Raw genomic sequence first — 18395 nt, 5'->3', positions numbered from 1 at the left:
ATTTCGGATACCAGATATCTTATTTCGGCCTCGATTGGTCGCTATATAGGCTACACGTAGAAGTCGTAATCTACATGTAAGTAAAAATAATATAGAGGAATCGACTCCATCGACATGGATGCGGGCTACTCCACATCGCCTAAAGAGCAAGACTGAATAACCCTTATCGGCTAGCCATAATATAAGAAGGGAAAAGGAGAAAGAAGTGTGGGATAGCAGCGAAGTGCAGAAAAGTCACATACTGAAAACACGGTCACAGTGACTTATCACAGGAAGTGTGTACAGTGCACATGTGCACCGAAGAAGAATGTCAGTCAGAACTTATAGGATTTTACCGACCGCCCGGATGGCTTGAAGGATCGTAAGCAACGCTTGCATCGGCGTCACTATCGTGAAGGGTGGCTGTCCTATCGCAATGTTGCAGCTGGCTGTGAGAATAGGGAGTTTCTGGGAACCGGCTCGCTGTGTACGATCGATCAGTCAGCCGCTGCGTGGTAGAGCGGCATATGCAAAGGCTACAATGCATATGGCATCATCTTTCGTCAAAAACAGGACAGAGAAAACAGTGAGTCTTCCGAGGCAATGTAAAGGTTATCACAGAATTGTGCCTCTCTCTCTCTCTCTCTTCTATTTTTGAAGAAAGATGGCGTCGCATGTCCCCTAGCGGTTTCTTTCTCCGGTTCCCGAAAGCGCCTTCTGGCCTGGCTCCGACCGGTTCCTTGCCGCTCCACCATGGAGCGACCGACCGATCGACCGACGGTACGTAACGCGCCGGTTCCCGGAAACTCCCTAATGTTTCGATGCCTCTGTAGTAACTCATTAATAAAATACAGCGAGAACGTCCCGCTTACAACGGCAATGAAAGCACATCGCGAGTGACGAACGAAGGACGAACATAACGTCCCACGAACAACCGGTTCGCCGAATTGGGAATGGAGACATGGGCCATTCGGCCGGTTGGGCCACGCAATCGTTAACAACAGAACCATCGTAACCAAAGAAAAATTTGTTGGAAAGTTTATAAAATTTGCTTTTAGTTTATCTGGAATGGGCAAACGCAATGGGTAGCACGGGAGAAAACGAGGCTGCCTTCGAAATTGAGGGACCCACAACAGATAATCGGAACAGCTGTCAGAAGCGTATGCGTTACATGGAATAAGGTAACTCGGGGGGTAGTGCAAATATGGGGAAATTCGACCACCATCCTTGATTTCAAAAACCGCCGAAACGATGTCGCCACTGCGCTGTGGTAAAAAACACAATAGCAAAAGAAGAAGTGATGCATATGGCGGCACCATGCTGTGTGACGTGAAGTAGAACAAAACGTGGGCCGTCTGCCTGGCAGAAAGGCGGCAAGACGCCCTGAAACAAAGACAGATAGGGTGGGGGGACACAGACACACACACAAAGCACTAAAAGGTCCCGTACAACTTCTTCGTACAACCCGTTAACTTGTTCTGTGAGTACTGAAATTTCCGTGTCCTCAGAGGTGACTTTCCCTCATGAAATCCAGTATCCTTTGGGTTTTTCGCCGTGTCGACACTGGTCATTTATGTCAAAGTAAGGATTCCTGTAATGGTGCTGGGTGACCAGACCCTGCATCTGTTTTATTAGATGTCTTCTTTGGCATTCGCATTTTGTGCAATGAAGGAGTATGTGTTCAGCAGTAAAGAGGAGGTGTATGACTCGGCCTGTAAGGTAGAGAACTTCTTTCGTTTTGGCGCTTCGAGTTCTCAGTCTCATTATAGTTGAGACGTTTCTTCTCTTGCCCCTTGTTATGCAGAGGGTGAACTCGTGTTCTTTCGTCACGGTGAAAGCGCCATACACGATGATTAATGAAATTTCGGGCTTCAAAGTTATTGGAATCAGCCATTCCTATACAGAGTAGGAGGAAATTGCTTGGCTAGCTGTCATTACCTGGCAACTCGAGAAGGAACTGCGCCTGGTTCAATACATTCAAGCGCGAGGAAATGCTGGCTTTCCACCAAGAAGAGGGGCAACGTCACCAGTTCTCGCACAGGAAGCGAACTCCCTCGCTGCCATCATTCGCGGAACGACACATCCTTGTCGAAGGTGCACACGTGGACTACATGTGGCAACATTCTAAACACGCGAAAAAGGGTTTGCTGCATTTCAAACATTCGTCCAAATATTCAACCAATTTGTCGTTCGCACAAGGGTGAACAAATGTACAAATAAAAGTAAGGGTGCTTAACGACGCTAAGGGTGTTAGGGAGTTTACTACGCAAGTACTATCCGAGGGCCAACTAATTTCCCGGCTACTCTGTAGGAATTTTATTGCAAAAGTCGAGTGCGACGCCGTTTTACTGCTCTTCCTACTGACCGTGCTACTTACATTAATCCTACTATGGTGCACCTCGACCCGACTTTGGCTACCGGGAGCTCCAGCACATCTGTCCTCATGATAAATGCCGACATTTGTTACCCTATATTTTGCACTAGGGTGCAATCATCCAGCACGGATAGTGAGCTTTTTTTGTGCTTTGGTTGGAGTGTGACCATCTTGGTCGCTGGTAACACGAGCCACATATTTTTCTAGCAACCCCATGAAGCTCACCGGCGATGGTTTTACTTTCTAAAGGGTTATTTGCAGGCCATGGGATGTGCAAGAATGATGGAAGTGACCTACGCGCACCGCACCAGCGCAAAAAGTAATACATATTATAGCACCACACTGACGACGTGAAAAAGGAAATGGAAACGAAGGCGAGCACCAACTTTCCCAAATAACATAACTTGATACCGACTTGCTCCTCGAATCATCAAAAGCAGAGAAAGCTAGTTTGTGCGAATGAGAAATAATAACTCACTCTGTCGCAACTTTGCCCCAATTTTGACGTCACGAAAATTACAGCGACACCTATAGCTGCCGTTTGGCTCCTACCGCCAGCTGTGCTGTCTGAGGTTCTACCTGGGTTATCCGAAGACGTTCCAGACGAATGTCGGCACAGGTCCCCCTGAAGTCGGCCCAGGAAGCATACTAACGCCGCTGTCCCCCACTCCTTCCTGCTGTCCTCTCTCCATCTGTCCACATCTGTACGCCGCTCATAGCCACAGTTGCTTCTCGGCGCTAACACGAAAAAACAAAACAAAAAAAGCTGCCGTTTGACCATTATAGGCGCACGGTTTGCACTCTTCGTTTGGTGAATTACGTGTCACCAACTCGTCCAAATTTCCATTGTAACTGATGGTTTAGCCCGCACTGTTGAAACAGAACTTCACCTCAAAAGAACGCTAAAATCCAACAAGAATTAAATAAGAAATGATGATGTCATGGGTTGCTGAAGGCCAAGAGAATAGGGAGTTTTGGGAAACGTTTCTGGAAACTTGATAAGCAAATCACTTGGTTCCTTTGGAGTTGCTGACATCACGTTGCTGATATCTGATTGACTGACCACGATATGGAGTCGGAATCGGAGGGCGCTTACGGTTTCCTAAAACTCCCGAATGATACCGTTATCATTCCCAATTCGTGAAAATCGCGGGGCGCAGGCCTTTTTGTGACAATTAATATAACCGTATAATATGTCACAAAAAGGCGTACTCCTTTCGTTTTCAACAAAACAGGGGTTGGAATGATGTTATTCTTGGTGATGATTCGCTATAGGAGCGTGTTGTGCGGCGAAGCTCTGTTTTATGAGTGCGTCAACTATCGAGATTACGATACATGCTGATAGGACCGATAGGACACGGGAGGCCTTTACTGTTATCATTAGAGAGCAAATTTTTAGGCACTAACGGGTAGCGCTCTTCGTCGCATACATCGTTCTAGGCCAACCAACCGTCAGAACCGTATGGTTATCTTCCGACTGGAAGGAAAGTTGATACATAAAAAGGTGTGCGCTCACGTTCTCAGCTTATCAGGAGACAGAGCGATATCATCTGCGATGATGATTGACATACTGCGTGCTATGCGGGCAAGAGCGCCCATTATTACCCCCGCGTCCCCTGTTAGTGCCTAAAAGTCCGCTCTCTAGTCATCATACAAATCGCGAACATCTTTTCAGTTGATACCCCGTCCGCACTGACGCAGAATCCACATCGCGCCCAGTCGTGATAAGCCTGCGATCGTGATAGGGTCTGAGAGCTCATGCAAAATGCATATTTTTTGAATCCGTTCTAACGTTTCTCCACACATTACGAATCACAACGAAACAAATCTGCAACGCTTCGTGTGTCGTCTAATTGCATATGTCGACATGATCGTCATATAATATGACAGTTGCATAAGATATTCCGGCGCCATTTGGTTGCATAGTATGTCACACGTTGGAGCCATTTGGATGATGTATTTAACGTTTTCCGTCTCCTGTTTGCAACTGTTCACTGGGAGGTAACGGGCCCAGTGGCCGATCCACGGGGGGGGGGGAGACGACCGCCCCCAAAGCATTAGGTTAAACATTGCGTTTCCTCCCCCCCCCCCCGTTACGCGCTTCGGGAAAGGAACCGCCATCCCCCCAAATCTGGATCCGGCCTTGCATGGGCCAGCTATACATCCAAGCTGTTGAAGGAAGTAACGAGCTCCCGTTCTGCGCCAACCATTGCCACGAATATAGGGTTATCGCTTCTCATTCCAAGAGAGACGGAGACGTACGCCCTTTTGTGACAATTTGGATATATGATTATTGCCACAATAAGGCGTATGCCTCCCTCTCTCTTCGAATCAGAAGCGATAACCTTATCATTCTTGGCTATGGTTGGCGCACAGCCTGCGGTGCGGTGAAGTTACGTTTTTAGAGTGAAGGATTAGAACTTTTTAGGCTGCTTCGTGCTACGCAATGATTCGGCTAGCACCACTAGCACCCAGAACGAACTTGTCAAAACAGAACGCGCGGCAAGTAATCAAGAGAGTTGAAAAAAAAAAAAAAAGAAAGCAAGAAAGACGCCGCAAGCATCCGTATGTCCCCCCAACACATTTTTGAAGGTAATTGCGTGGAAAATTACTTAGCGACTTGTCGTGCGATTTTCTAATTTCTTCCTACTTGCATAAAAAGCTCGAATCTGCACTGCCCACACCCACATGCACTGAGGTATGGTACCGCAATTGTTGCGGTGAATCGCCTCATCCCATCGTCATTTATGTTGTTGTTGGAGTCTGGACACTTGTTTATTTGAGATGCTATTTGAGTCGTGCTTGATAAAAATAAAGGATTCAAAGTCTGTGAACGGCTGTTCTCGAAGGCAATGAAGAACACAACGAAGAGCTGTCTGCATATAGCGTAGGTGAGCTAGGCATAGCTAGCGAATTTGCAGGGATAACATTCAGCGGCATAGAGCGTACATTTCCGCGGTACATGGCTTCCTTAACTGGCAAAACACGAAGTTTCTAATCAATCATCCCAAGTAAAATACACATGTATGTGTGTGTGCACTTTCGAAAATCTGAGTATGGCTATATGGTAGCACAGTGAAATGAAGAATGACGGATACTTGAGTGTGCATGCGTGAACGTACATTCCAACTTCCAATAAGGATTGAGCACTTCATTTGTAGAACGCTTCTGTAGACATTTTACGTATATACAATTCCAAGCAAAAGCTTCCGGAGCAACATCCCCGGCATATTTCTGTATATGCTGTTGATATGTAGATGTTTCGAGCCACAAAAATTGCCACAAAAAGGCGTACGCCCCCCTCTGTCTTCCAATCATCAGCGATAACACTATCATTCGTGATAATGGTTGGCGCGCAGCGTGCTATGCGGTGAAGTTCGAAGTTCGAAGGTTGTCGCTTCTGATTCGGAGAGAGAGGTGGGCGTACACCTTTTTTGTGGCAATTTGGATATATGAAAACGCCACAAAAAGGCGTACCCCCCCTCCGTCTCTTCGAATTCGAATTGAAGTTATTAGCACACAGCCAACAATAACAGGAATGACCAGAGGACGTGTCATGTGAAGTGATGTGATGTGATAAAGGAAGAAAAAATTGGGTACGTGTATTGGGGCTCGTGTCATGTGAAAAAGTTGGTGCGAGTCATGCTGCTTGGCGATGAAACGGAATGTCCCAGAGGGCCGAATGTGCTGGGAAGCTTCTCAACCCGTGGCTCCACCTCAGGACGCTGCCGAATGCATTGGGAAAGAAGGGGGGAATATGTTTATTGCAAAAAAGAAAGAGAGGAAAGGTTAGTCAGGCGTAGGCCGACTTGCTATTCCTTCAAGAAAAAAGAAAAGAAAGAAAAAGGAAACGCACACACACATACACACACAAGGGGCTTTAGAGGCTGGTCGAGAGGCTGGTGGCACGAAGAAAGCTCAAGGGGGTAGTCGTAACCGCCCCCTGGTTGTGCGGGACCGGGCCGAGCAGGGTGGCGAAAGTGACGTTAGGGTAGCCAAGTCTTTGTGAGAGGTACCGGTTGCAGGATAATAGGTAATGCTCACTGTCGGCTTTTACACAACAAGTTGTGCAATTGGGGGAGTTCGTTTGGCGCGTTTTATACAGGAGTGAGGGTGTCCGTGCAACATTCATTCGAAGACGGGGGGGGGAAGGGGTATGTTTAATGCAAAGTAACCAAAAAGAGAAGGGAAAGGTTAGCCACGGTGTAGGCCTGCTATTCCCAAAAGCTATCAAGCAAACAAAAGCAGATACAAGCAGCTGAGACACAGAAAATTATGAAAAAAATACAGAATAAACAGCTCCTTCACTAATCGTTGCGCATACGACGTATTAGAGAATACCCAGGAGTTTAGATTCCCGAAGGAATCGTGTCAGCGCAGACGTGACCTCGGCGTGCTGAGTAGGGCCAAGTAGCGCGGCAAGCGGGGGGGGGGGGGAAGCTCTGGTAGCCTAGATGAGCAAGGCGGCGCCGGAGACTCGACCGGTGAACTTCGTACCGCTGGCAGGCAAGGAGTATGTGTGGCACGTCAGCTTCTGCGTGGCACGTGGGACAAAGAGGCGATGAATGCTGACTCATCTTAAATAGGAGGACTGGAGTTCGTGCCACATTCAGCCGCAGCCGATGAAGCAACGATTCCTCGATGCGCGGGATGCGGCCAGGCACAGCATATGTCATTAAAGCGTCAATGGACTTAAGTAAAGCATTGGTTCGTATAGCTTCTTGCTGAACGAGCTGTGTGTGGTTGGCAGTGAAGCGGCGGATTTTCAGCTGGCACATAGAGTACGCACGGGGGAAGGACAGTTGGTTGCTCAGTCGTGGGCTTGCCGAGCAACAGCGTCAGCACGATCATTGCCTGAAATTCCGACATGCTCGGAATCCATTGGAACACCACGCCGTGTCCCAGGGATACAAGTTCAGAGTGCAGGGCGATGATCGTGGTGTAGGTGTCACTGATGACTGCAGCAGAGTAAGAGGCCAGCGCCTCCAGAGCCACTTTACTGTCAGTGAGGATCGTCCAGGCCCTGGGCGCCAACGAGGAGACATGTCTTAAAGCGGTCAGTAGTGCGAATGCCTCGGCCTCAGCAGATGACATAAGGGGGAGCTTGAAGCCGTGCTCAACTCCATCCTCTGGGATGCAGAAGGCAGCAGACGACCCAACTAGAGAAACTGAAGCATCGGTGTACACTTGGGTTCGATGCCGGTGGTGACTGTAGATGTGGTGAAAGGTCAGTTGGCAGGCCACAACGGTTGGCACAACCTTCTTTTTCCTAAGGCCCGGAGTTGACATTTGTACAGTGGGGTAGTGAAATGTCGACATGCGTGGCGCATAGGAGGTCCGGGCCGAGGTTGAGGTTGAGGGGATGTTGCTTCGTAAACAGCAAATAGCTTGACCGAATGCAGATGCGGGATAACGCTGAGCAATGTCACAGAGGTAATGGGCTGGATGGCAGGCAAGAACCGAAAGAAGGGAATGTATTGAGAGCGAGGCAACACCCTACACGCGATCATGGATCAGCGGTGTTGTCCCTGCGGAATGGAAGTCAACTGTTGTTGTTCTTGTCATCAAGCCTGAGAAATCTACAAGGGCCATTGAATCCTTCTGTCTTATAAGTTTAACGAGCTGCATGAGCAAAATCGCGGAACGGATGGTGCTAAACCGACTGCAGTGGTTCCTAGAAAGCAGAAGACTCCTTCCTCAAGTAATGGCAGGCTGCTGGCGGGCACGCATCACCATGGACTGCATCATTGACCTGGTGTCGCACATTGAACAGGAGCATGCCTGTGGGAACATCACAGTGGTTGTATTTTTGGGACATAAAACGGGCATATGACACCGTAAGCCACATGCACGTGCTAGGTGCTCTACGTATATGAACGGCAAGTCCATGGCCACATGCTGAGGTGGCTTGCTGATTACTTATGAGACCGTTTAGTATTTATGCGCACAACACCGACAGACATGATGCAGGAGTTCCGCAAGGAGGAGTACTCAGTTCAACTTTATTTAATCACGTGCTCGCAGATCTCCCTAAAGTTCTGCCGCGGGGTGTGCATCTCATCATGTATGCAGACGATATATGCATTTGGACGTCCGGTAAACAATGGCCGGCGCTGCAAACCAGGTTGCATTGTGCGCTTAAGAATGTAGCACAATACATCACAGAACCAGGGATGGACATCTCCAAGGAGAAGACTGTGTATGTTCCCTTCACCCGGAAACATCTCACAAAGTTCACCCTGTACATGAATGGAACCAGCTTAGTGCGGGTGTCTCATCCATCGCTTCCTCGGGATTATCCTTGACCATAGGTTATCATGGAATGCTGAAGACCGGAATATAAAAGATCGAGCTCACGCTAGGATTAACGCACTCCGTTATCCCTGTGGGACACGATGGGGAGCTACATGCCATTGTATGCTTGGGCTTCACGCATCTCTCATTCGACAGATGTTGCCGTACCACTTACCCGTCCTTCATTGCTCTATCTGCAACATCTGAAACTTACCTACAGCGTATCTTGAAAAAGAGCGTGAAGGTTTGCCTCGGAGTACCAAGCGCTACGCCGAACCTGCCGACCTTGGCTGAAGCACGGGAATCGAACGTACCGACCCTCCGCCTGATAGAAGCGCTTCGACATATTAAACTCGTCTCGCAACACGTCACAGGAAGCACCCCCTAATATACGCAATCCATCGCCGATCTCATTCGGATATCCATCAGTGTGTTATGCCTCTCATGCGCGAAATTGCAGACCATATATCACTCTAAGAAAAAAAGGTATGATTTTCTACCCATTTCGGTAGAGCTGCATTGCAACCACATTTCTACTCCAACCAGTTTTACCTTTTGGGTATAACTGCAGAGTAGAAACAAACTACAGAGTAGACTCTGTCGTTCTATCAGCTTGGGTAGGGAATTCTACAATTTTCTCTTAGAGCAAACGTGAGAGAGAGGAGCAAGAGAAAGGGACGCCGCCGTTTATACCCGCGGGGGAGAAGTCGCGTGTGGATTGGCACAAAATGGTAGAAGTACTGTCCTGCTGCAACTTTGGGTAGGAAATTCTACCTTTTTTTTCTTAGAGTGATAGTCCATACCCAACTGCATGATGCCCACCATCGACCCAGAGACAACCAGTTGTGTGCGCGGAAGTACCAGGCCTAACATCTAAGAAGACTACTGCTCCTCAAGTCGTGCGACAACTTACCCTAGAAGTCAAACAGATATTTACTGAGGCGTCAACAACCCCAACTGGGTCAACCTGCGCTTTCTACATTCCAAGCTGCGGCATTCAACACTCCGTTCGCTAGTCCCATCCAACATCGGCCACCGCAGCAGAATTATATGAAATTCTACATGCCCTTAAGTATGTCGCTATACTGTGCCAGCCCTGGACCCCTGGGTTATCCTCAGTGACTCTACCTGGAGGAATACTCTACCTGATACCTGGAGGAAGCAGACTAGGCTGTGAGTTTTGGTGTATCTTTCAGGGAAAGAGCTTCTGTGATGTAGGACATCATCCAGCGTACAATTCCCAGCAGTGTCCAAGGTATATCTCCCGCGTCACAGCGTATGCACTACAATGAATAGGGATGTGTTCGATAGTTTCGGTTTGCTGACAGTGTCTCCAATCTGCGATACCCAGAGAGCCAATCTTGTATAATTTAGTGAAAGTGCTTCTTGTTCGCAGCTTAAAGAGCAGGGTTTTGTGTATTCCGGGAAAGTCCTTTCAACGGGAGATCTAGTCGATTGTTTTGCAGGATGATGGTTTACAGAAGACCGGGATGCGCCCACCCTTATGAAAATGATTTTCTAGTTTGTATACAGGTCTTAACCAGGACCTATCCAGCCTATTCACTCAATTTAGCAGGTAGAAACTTGATTAAAGCTGGATACAGTATTTATTGAGCGCACTGTATACATTTTCTAAACAGGAGTTCATAACCACTTTGTAAGCAGCCCTTATCAATTTCTGTATCAAGCACACTGTATACAGGTTTTATACGGAAATTCCTGACCGTTTTGTAGCTAGTCTGTATTCAGTCTGTATTCAGCAGCAGTATTTTAATGACGTTCTGAACCCTATCATAATGTACGCATGCAAAACCGAAGACAGGAATTTGCGCAAGAAATTTTATATAATTTTTTAATCGTGCCATGTCATTGACCATTCTTTGACGCGCCGTACGTTGACAGAGATTTCAAAATCGTTCAGCATTTCCCGAGACATCCTGCAACCACCACAAGCTCAAGAGATAGTACGATTCTACCGTCGTCATATCTCCTCCGCCAAGCCATTGAGCGGAGACGTCGGCTCCATGAGCATTTCAACACGGGTTCGCCCGCGCGTCCTTGCTTGTTCACCATGCCACCAGTCTGTCGCGTATGCGCATGGTTTTGTTCGGTTCGCTTTGGCTGCTGTAACGGACGTTTCTCGTCGCCGCACTGTAGTTCGTATAATTTCGAGCGTTCCACTAAGTCTGCAGCGTATTAGAGGCTTTGTATTGTTGTTCCCACTTGATGTTGTCGTTCTAACAACCCGCCTAACATTGCAACTGTCCGTAAGTAGAAGCGTTTCTTATAACCGCCAGCAGACTAGTCAGTCTCGTTTGAAATGTCAGAGTGAGGACGCGGATCTGAAGCCAAATCGCTCTTCGCCTTCAGGATTTTTGCCGTTTCAGGTGTGTAATTTATATAACTCTGAAGTAAAATGTTCGACTGCCCAGTGCGTTCTCATTGTCTGTTTTACTTTATTTGCAGGCGATCTGGACAACGACAGGGAGATAGAACGCCAGATAAAACCGTTAGCGACTGTATGCTTTGTGTAAACCGTATGTCATATGTCTCTACACTGCTCTACATGGGTATCTTGCCATCGTGTTTTCTGGAACGATATTTCTTGCAGGTTGAGCGTATATGACGCAGCGGCCTCCCGCAAGAGAGACTCAAGCATAGTGTTCAATGTGGTGGAGACTCCTGCTTGTCATGACAAGGTTTACAAGTGCTTTTGCGAAAGAAAGACAAGTTGGACCGGAAACCAGGACATAGATGTGCTCTTTTTCGTTGTTGTTCGACCATTACCAATTTTGTTCCCCCACGAATTCAACGCTCAGGTGTGTTGATGATAAATCGATATGCTTTGAAAGGTACGTACTCGTGAGTGTTGAATAAAGTAATTTGCTGCTATGTACTGCTTTGTGTGGGTTTTTGAGAGTACTCATCTACCGCAGACATAAGGGGCTTTCTTTCCCTGTATATAGTTTATGTAGAATTTATGCATACAATATGTATATATTTTACTGTACACAGCCAGCTTAGAAGTCGGGGCTAACATGTATACAGTTTCTAAACAATATGCTTTTGAGTTTGTATACATTTTGGCTACCTAATTTGTAACCACTCCCGCGCCCATTTCTTAGAAGAACCATATAAAAACTAGATAGGAGCTGTATGCATGATTTTTCTATCTTTAACCCACCCAACCCATGATTTTATATACAGTTCGTATACAATCTGGGAAACTTTTTTCCTAAGGGCTTCAGGAGTCAATTAGGTACTGCATGCTGTACGTTGCACAGGTAGAAGCTAGGCTTGTGCCCGTTATTCCAAAATTGTAACGGATTACAGTTACTCTTCTAGCAAAAGCAATTGAGTACCGTTACAAATTACTCGACTGGAAATATGATTGAGTAACGAGCATAAAAGTAATACGGTCGTCGGGCCGTTACTTTCGGCGAAGCTGAAGTATTCCTTTTTTGATCTTTCATTGTTCGCTTGCGGACTCTGTGACATGGCAGCTTCGCACGACTGTACGATTACTATATTTATTCCCTGTCAAGACGTTGACCCTTCGAGGCCTCAACAACAGAAAACCTGAGGGGCGTATTGATTAGTACGCCACCTGGAACCTCCACCTGACTGACAAGAGCTCCGAAGCACGACCTACTGTAACCGGACACAGCTCACTGGGGTAGGGAGAGTATAGGGAGAGCGGCCCTAAAATTCCAGTACGCTATTACGATGCCTCTGCATTAGAATAGCCCAACAAAGGCATAGGAAATTTGTCGCAGCACATTGATATTATGAGTCAATCTCTACTTGAAAGGTAATTGATTACTCAATATTGTAATCAGATTACTCGAAAAATTAGTCGAAAAGTAATTGATTACATGTAGCGCAATTACTTACTTGAAGTCTGGCAGAGGCACAATTGCAGATTTCCTTTCGACACCATCCATTAACACCCATTAGCGTTCCTCCTCGAAGCTGATTTTTGGTTTATTAAAATACCATGCAAGTTTCTGAATCCACCGGCCCTGATTATTGAACTGCTGTTCACAGGTGAGCACTGAATGAAACACAGTTCGTGACGAGAGGTTAACTCTGTGCTGTTTCTCGAAAACTGTAAAATTAATTACGCGTGATAGAGTGGTTCGTAAAGCTTTTCAGCACATACATTGGTATGAATATGTGTTTGCATCATCAATCACCAGAGTGGAAGTAAACACAAAAGAAGCGAAGCTGCGCATCGGCACAGATTCAATGAATGGCGAGAGATGAGGTGCCGCAGCAAGCGAACCTCATTAAGGCAATTATTGATTATTTCAGCAACACCGTTTCATTTAGAAAGTACTCTCCGCTAGAAGCAGCAGGCAAACCTATGTATCATAATGAAGAAGCTGCAACCGGTGTAAATCTTGAGAGCTGCAAGCGTTGTTGCTGACAGTGCCCACCACATAATCATCCCATTTGTGCGTGTGTTGACAGTGCATTTGGCTGCTCACACAAAGAGCAGGAGATTCGTTGGTAGGGTATTTTTCGTAGTCGGTAATCCGGATTTTGTTTGCGAATGTTATGGAATACTACGGCTTATCTAAGTCTTGTTTTCGTAAGTGTAGCAGAAGCGTGCGTCGTTCCGATAGAGGTTACCTAAACGTTTCAATTCGATAGATTGCTTTCTCAGGACATTATTAGGTCAGCTCAATACGTTTAATTAGTTTTAATTTCGATTAGTGAATTTTTCGCAAATCAGATCACACACAAACACACACATATATAAATGGGATGATGATGTGGTGGGTCATTCACCGCCGTTATGGCGGTACCCTACCGCATTGCTCTTGTGGAAAGGATGAGAAAAGGATGATGATGGAAAGGTGTCCTATTAGAGTTCGATCATTAGTCCAGTGCTGAAGGAACTCAGCAAGAACTCGTAGGCCTTACATCTTAAGTGAGGAGTCCGACCATGACCCGAGAATTTTGGCTAAGTCGAACTGGCGTTGATCGACACGTTGCAGGGCAGTTTCCATGAGGGCGCGCTCGCGATTGTATAGCGTCCGCAGACCAGGAGGATGTGATGGAGGTCACCGCGCACACCACACGTGGAACAGAGGTTAGATGCACCGACATCGAGGAGATGTTCGAAAGCCGGTGTAAAAGCCTTATTAAGTCTCATGGGGTGGAAGACAGTGGTAAAGGAACGTAGGATTCGGCGGGGGAAAGAAAGGGACAATGTGGTCTCAACGGAGTAAAGCAGAGACTGGGTTGTAATGTCATGTTCCCATTGAAAGTGCATCTTGGTGCCAGCGAGGCTTGAGCAGACATCGGCAGTTTTGACTCTGGCTCACTCAAGTTCACTCACCGCCCGCTCAGCTTTCGGCTCGCTCATTCACGCTCACTCACCGCCAGCTCAGCTCTCGACCCGCTCACTCACGTAACTCACCACCCGCTCAACTCTCGACTCGCTCACTCACGCTCACTCACTGCCAGCTCAGCCCTCGGCTCACTCACTCGCGCTCATTCACCACCCGCTCACACCTCGACTCGCTCACTCACTTCCAGCTCAACTGTGTGCCATCGTTTGCGCTGTTTCCAGGCATTTGCTCACTCATGCTCACCTTATTGCTTTCCACGAAGCATCAAATAAAGCAATCGTTGCGTCGTCCATGACCCAGCTCTGAGAACGGAGCGCATGCGGCCGTACAAGATATTTGCTTTGGCGGATATTGGAAATCATCAAAAAGGCAACAACTTCAACAGAAGTTTAAAAGGGCAACGAGTCGCGCACTCGTTGCGTTCCTACCTTCATACAGAGCACGGCAGTTTTCGCTCTCGCTCACTCAAGTTCACTCACCGGCCGCCCAGTTCTCGGCTCATTCACTCACGCTCACTCACCGTCGGCTCAGCTCTCGCATCGCTCACTCATGCTCACTCACTCTCCGCTCAGCTCTCGGCTCGCTCACTTACGTTCATTCACCGCCCGCTCCGTTCTCAGCTCGCTCACTCACGCTCACTCACTGCCTGCTCAGCTCTTGGCTCGCTCACTCACGCTCAGTTCAATAGCCGAATTGAGCGTGAGTGAGCATGAGTGAACGTGCTCATGAGTGAGTTCTGCGGAGGTGTGGGCTTGAGACGAGATAACGGGTATTCCCCGACACAAGATGATGGGGACACGCGGATCACAAAATGTTACTAATTACCAACGTGCATCACCAAATGTTAATGCGTTAGCATTAGAAGTGTCAACGTGGAAAAAGCTGTATGTATATGTGTGCGAGGGAGAGAGAGAGTTGGTGAAGTCTCACCGAGGCAGAGGTATAAGTGGGGATGTAAAGGGGAGATAAGAGGGTAAATGTAAATCATATGAAATTGACGTAGTTGAAGGTAATTAAGAGCAAGAGGTAAGAGTAATTAAAGCGGATGGGACACTTTCATAGATGTGGGTGATTAGATCATGGACGCATTGTGCTGCACGCCAGAATACCGAGGAAAGAAGAGTTCTTCTACGTGTCGTACTTAGCAAGATGCAAGCCATCGAACACACTACCGAGCAAAACGCAGACGTCACAGAGCTCAGAGTTGCGTCTATTCCCATTGGCAGCGGTATGCACGTGACTCTTCGTGCGCTGTCTCACGGCGGCGGCGAGGGCTGCGGCGGGGTTGCGAGGTTGAGGGTGAGGGCTGCGAGTGTGTTTCGTCCATAGGACTGTCTTAACTTTTTTGGAGTGTCGGTATTCGCGGTGCCCATTTTCTCCGCTTCTATTACCCTCTTCGCTCTGAAATTGTCAATGCAGGTTCACATCCCTATCGAAAATGTGTCTAAAGGGCGAAACACATATACGACAAAATGCACAATTTCGTGTGACGAGTTGTCGCGTGCTGCATCAGCAGACACATGGGCGGCGACATCCTTACGACATGTCGCTCTGGACCGCCGTGTTGCTAGAACAGCGCTGCCAGAGATACACTCGCTTACACTTTATTTAACATAACCAAATGTGCTCACTCGTAAAACACAGTAAACGAGAACGATTCATTCCTTATTTCACGTGTCTTTCAAGGCACAACACGACGACATCAGCCACTGTTCGCATTCAGAACACACACTGTCCGCCATTTTTTCTCGGACCCATTGCATCGACCAGAGAGGCAGCATCATTGGCTGCTTGGTTCATGAAGTCACTACATCCGCACGACAACCTACGACAACGGGAGCGGAGCTTTCCAAGCAGTTTTGTCGCGCTGAGACTTGTCGCAGAGAGCTGCTGCGACGACCTATTTCTCCAGAATCCGTCCCAGGATGCTGTGCGCTGCGACGCGTCGCACGACGGGTCGCACATTTCGTCGTACATGTGTCTCAGCCTTAAGAGACCACCCAAAATTTCCTGAGAGGTCTGAGAGGACCTTTCAAGAAATCTTGAAAGGTCTGGTAGGACCCTTCAGCACTTCTGAAGGGTCTGAGAAGACCTTCAGAGAAAATCTGAAAGGTGTTCTAGGACCTTTCAGGCAGCCCAGAGGGGTCTGAGAGGACCTTTTAGAGAAAACCTGGAAGGCGTTGAAGAGTCATTGAGGTACCTCTGGGGGGTTTGAGCGGACCTTTTAGACAGCTTTGATGGGTCGTGCAACACCTCCCCGAGCAAGTTTCTGCATGTGTTCCGTGCCGCGGGACATATCGCGTCCGCTTTGGAAAATAGTTCGCAAGATTTCACATGTTTGTGAATTATTCCTCCAAGGTACAGGTGCCGTGCTAACCTTGTATTGCCGTTCCTCCTTGAAGCTATTGTTCTTGCAATCCGTGCATTATTGCACTGCACGTAAGTGGAAGCGTTTGGGCCAGTCGCCAGCGGTTCAATCAGTCTGCTTTGAAACGTTGAAGTGTGAGAATGTCGGCCGCGGATCTCAAGTAATTTGCGTTTTGTCTTCGGGATTCTAACTGTTTTTGAGGTATGTAGATGATGCGACACGTCGTAATATGCTTTTGTGAGTGACAGACATTCCTGTTCCCTTTACGCTTTTACCACTGTTCGCAGACACGCATTACGAGCGCCGATAGGAAGATTACCAACCACGTTAGGTTACCAACGGCACTTTGTGCCAAACGGTATGTTATATATTTCGATGCCTACACACTGACTTACACTGACATTTTGAAATTGTATTTCTGACAGATGAATCTCGTACGAAGCGACAGGTGGTGAACACCCAATCTCGCCAGTTAGTTGGCGCCTTGCTCAAGCGAGGCAAACTGGACGGTGCATCGCGAGTCCCCAAGTATATACGTAAAACAGACGAACTTGATCACCGAGAAGCTGAGTTCCTCGAGAATATTTTTCGGCGTCGCTGTATGGACATTGCGAATATGTGTCACATGAGTTCACGCTTTGTGGAATACGACAGTATGTGTTGATGATGACTGTGTGCTTTCGTAGACATATGTAAGTGCTAAATCTAGTTTCTGTTGCTGCTATTTACCGTTCCGTGTAGTTTCTTGCCAGCGATCCTTCAACAAATATTAGATATTCACAATTCTGCAAGACATTTTTAATAACTTTTAGATAATCTGATAGCAGTGTGCATGCCTTGAGTGTATCTGTACAGTTGAAGGAACCCAGTATATGTGGAGTTTTGTGACATGCACTTGTCTGTTTCTATCTCTAGTGTATCATAGCACTGTATGATTGTACCGCTCCGACGACAGGTGCAGCGTAAACAGCGTAATTGAACATTGATGTTCCGGTGTCGAATCTGGGCATCAGCTTTTGAGAGGTCTTGAGAGGTCCTGTCAATCTTTTTTTTTCGCAACCGCAATTTCGCAACCGCATCCGATCCGCTTCCGACGTCGAGCCTTCCGCATCCGATCCGCACACCGCAGAAAGTGCTAAATTTTCATCCGAATCCGCAACTATCTTGCGGATATCCGCTTCCATCCGCGGATGGTGCAGGGCTCTAGTTGACGTCGTCTGGCAAAACGAAAGCCCCGGAGTTAAAGGGGTTGTGACATTTTCATAGATGTGGTTCATTACATCATGGACGCATTGTCCTACACACCAGAATGTAGAGGAAAACCAGAATTATCCTTCTATGTGTCGTACTTAGCGAGATACAAGCCATCGAACACATTCCCGAGCAAAGCGGAGACGTCACATACCTCAGAGTTGCGTCCATTCCCATTGGCAGCCGTAAGCACGGGACCTCTCGTGTGCTGCCTCACTGGCGGCGGTGAGGTCTGTGACGTCAGAGCCGCATACGTTTCGGTATCCGCAGTGCCCATTTTCTCCGTTTCTACCCTTTTCGCTGTGAAAATTTCAATGCAAGTTCGCATCGATGCAAAGCACCTTTTTTTAGGTTTATCTGGGATAACCTGGGATGACCTGTTGCAACCCTTTTAAGTTCCCACTTGCGGGAGAGCTGCCGCGTGGGCGCCCGCGGTGGCGTGTAGGGCGTCCTTGACTTCGCCTCAAAGGCAAGATCTCTCTCCCGCGTAGGGAGCCTCAATGTGCGTCCCCTTTTCAGGGAGGCGACAACTCCGTCGTCTGCTACGAGCGCCGGCATCTTGACTGCCGCAGCAACCCATGGAGGCTCCCTACTCCCGCGGAGCCAGTCGCGCTGTGCACGACTGATCGCGGGCGAGAGCGGCGGGTAGCCATTGAGAATACAGGCCGAGCGTTGTGGTCGCGCTGTGTGGGCGTAGTATATAGCCTGCAGCCATAGCTGATGTTGCACGGCGTCCCGCGCATTCACGAGTTATAACGAGAACGTGAGT

General features: G+C 47.8%; 1 protein-coding gene across 1 annotated transcript in view; it reads right to left on the bottom strand.

The window, feature by feature from the left end:
• The window catches only part of LOC135377600 (dopamine receptor 2-like), a 343978-nt gene that overhangs the window by 135352 nt on the left and 190231 nt on the right, over window positions 1-18395 (bottom strand). The gene's annotated exons all lie outside the window — the stretch shown is intronic.

The sequence above is a fragment of the Ornithodoros turicata genome, chromosome 1 (assembly GCF_037126465.1).
Source record: "Ornithodoros turicata isolate Travis chromosome 1, ASM3712646v1, whole genome shotgun sequence".
Lineage (NCBI taxonomy): Eukaryota > Metazoa > Arthropoda > Arachnida > Ixodida > Argasidae > Ornithodoros > Ornithodoros turicata.
This window is presented reverse-complemented; position numbering and strand designations above follow the sequence as displayed.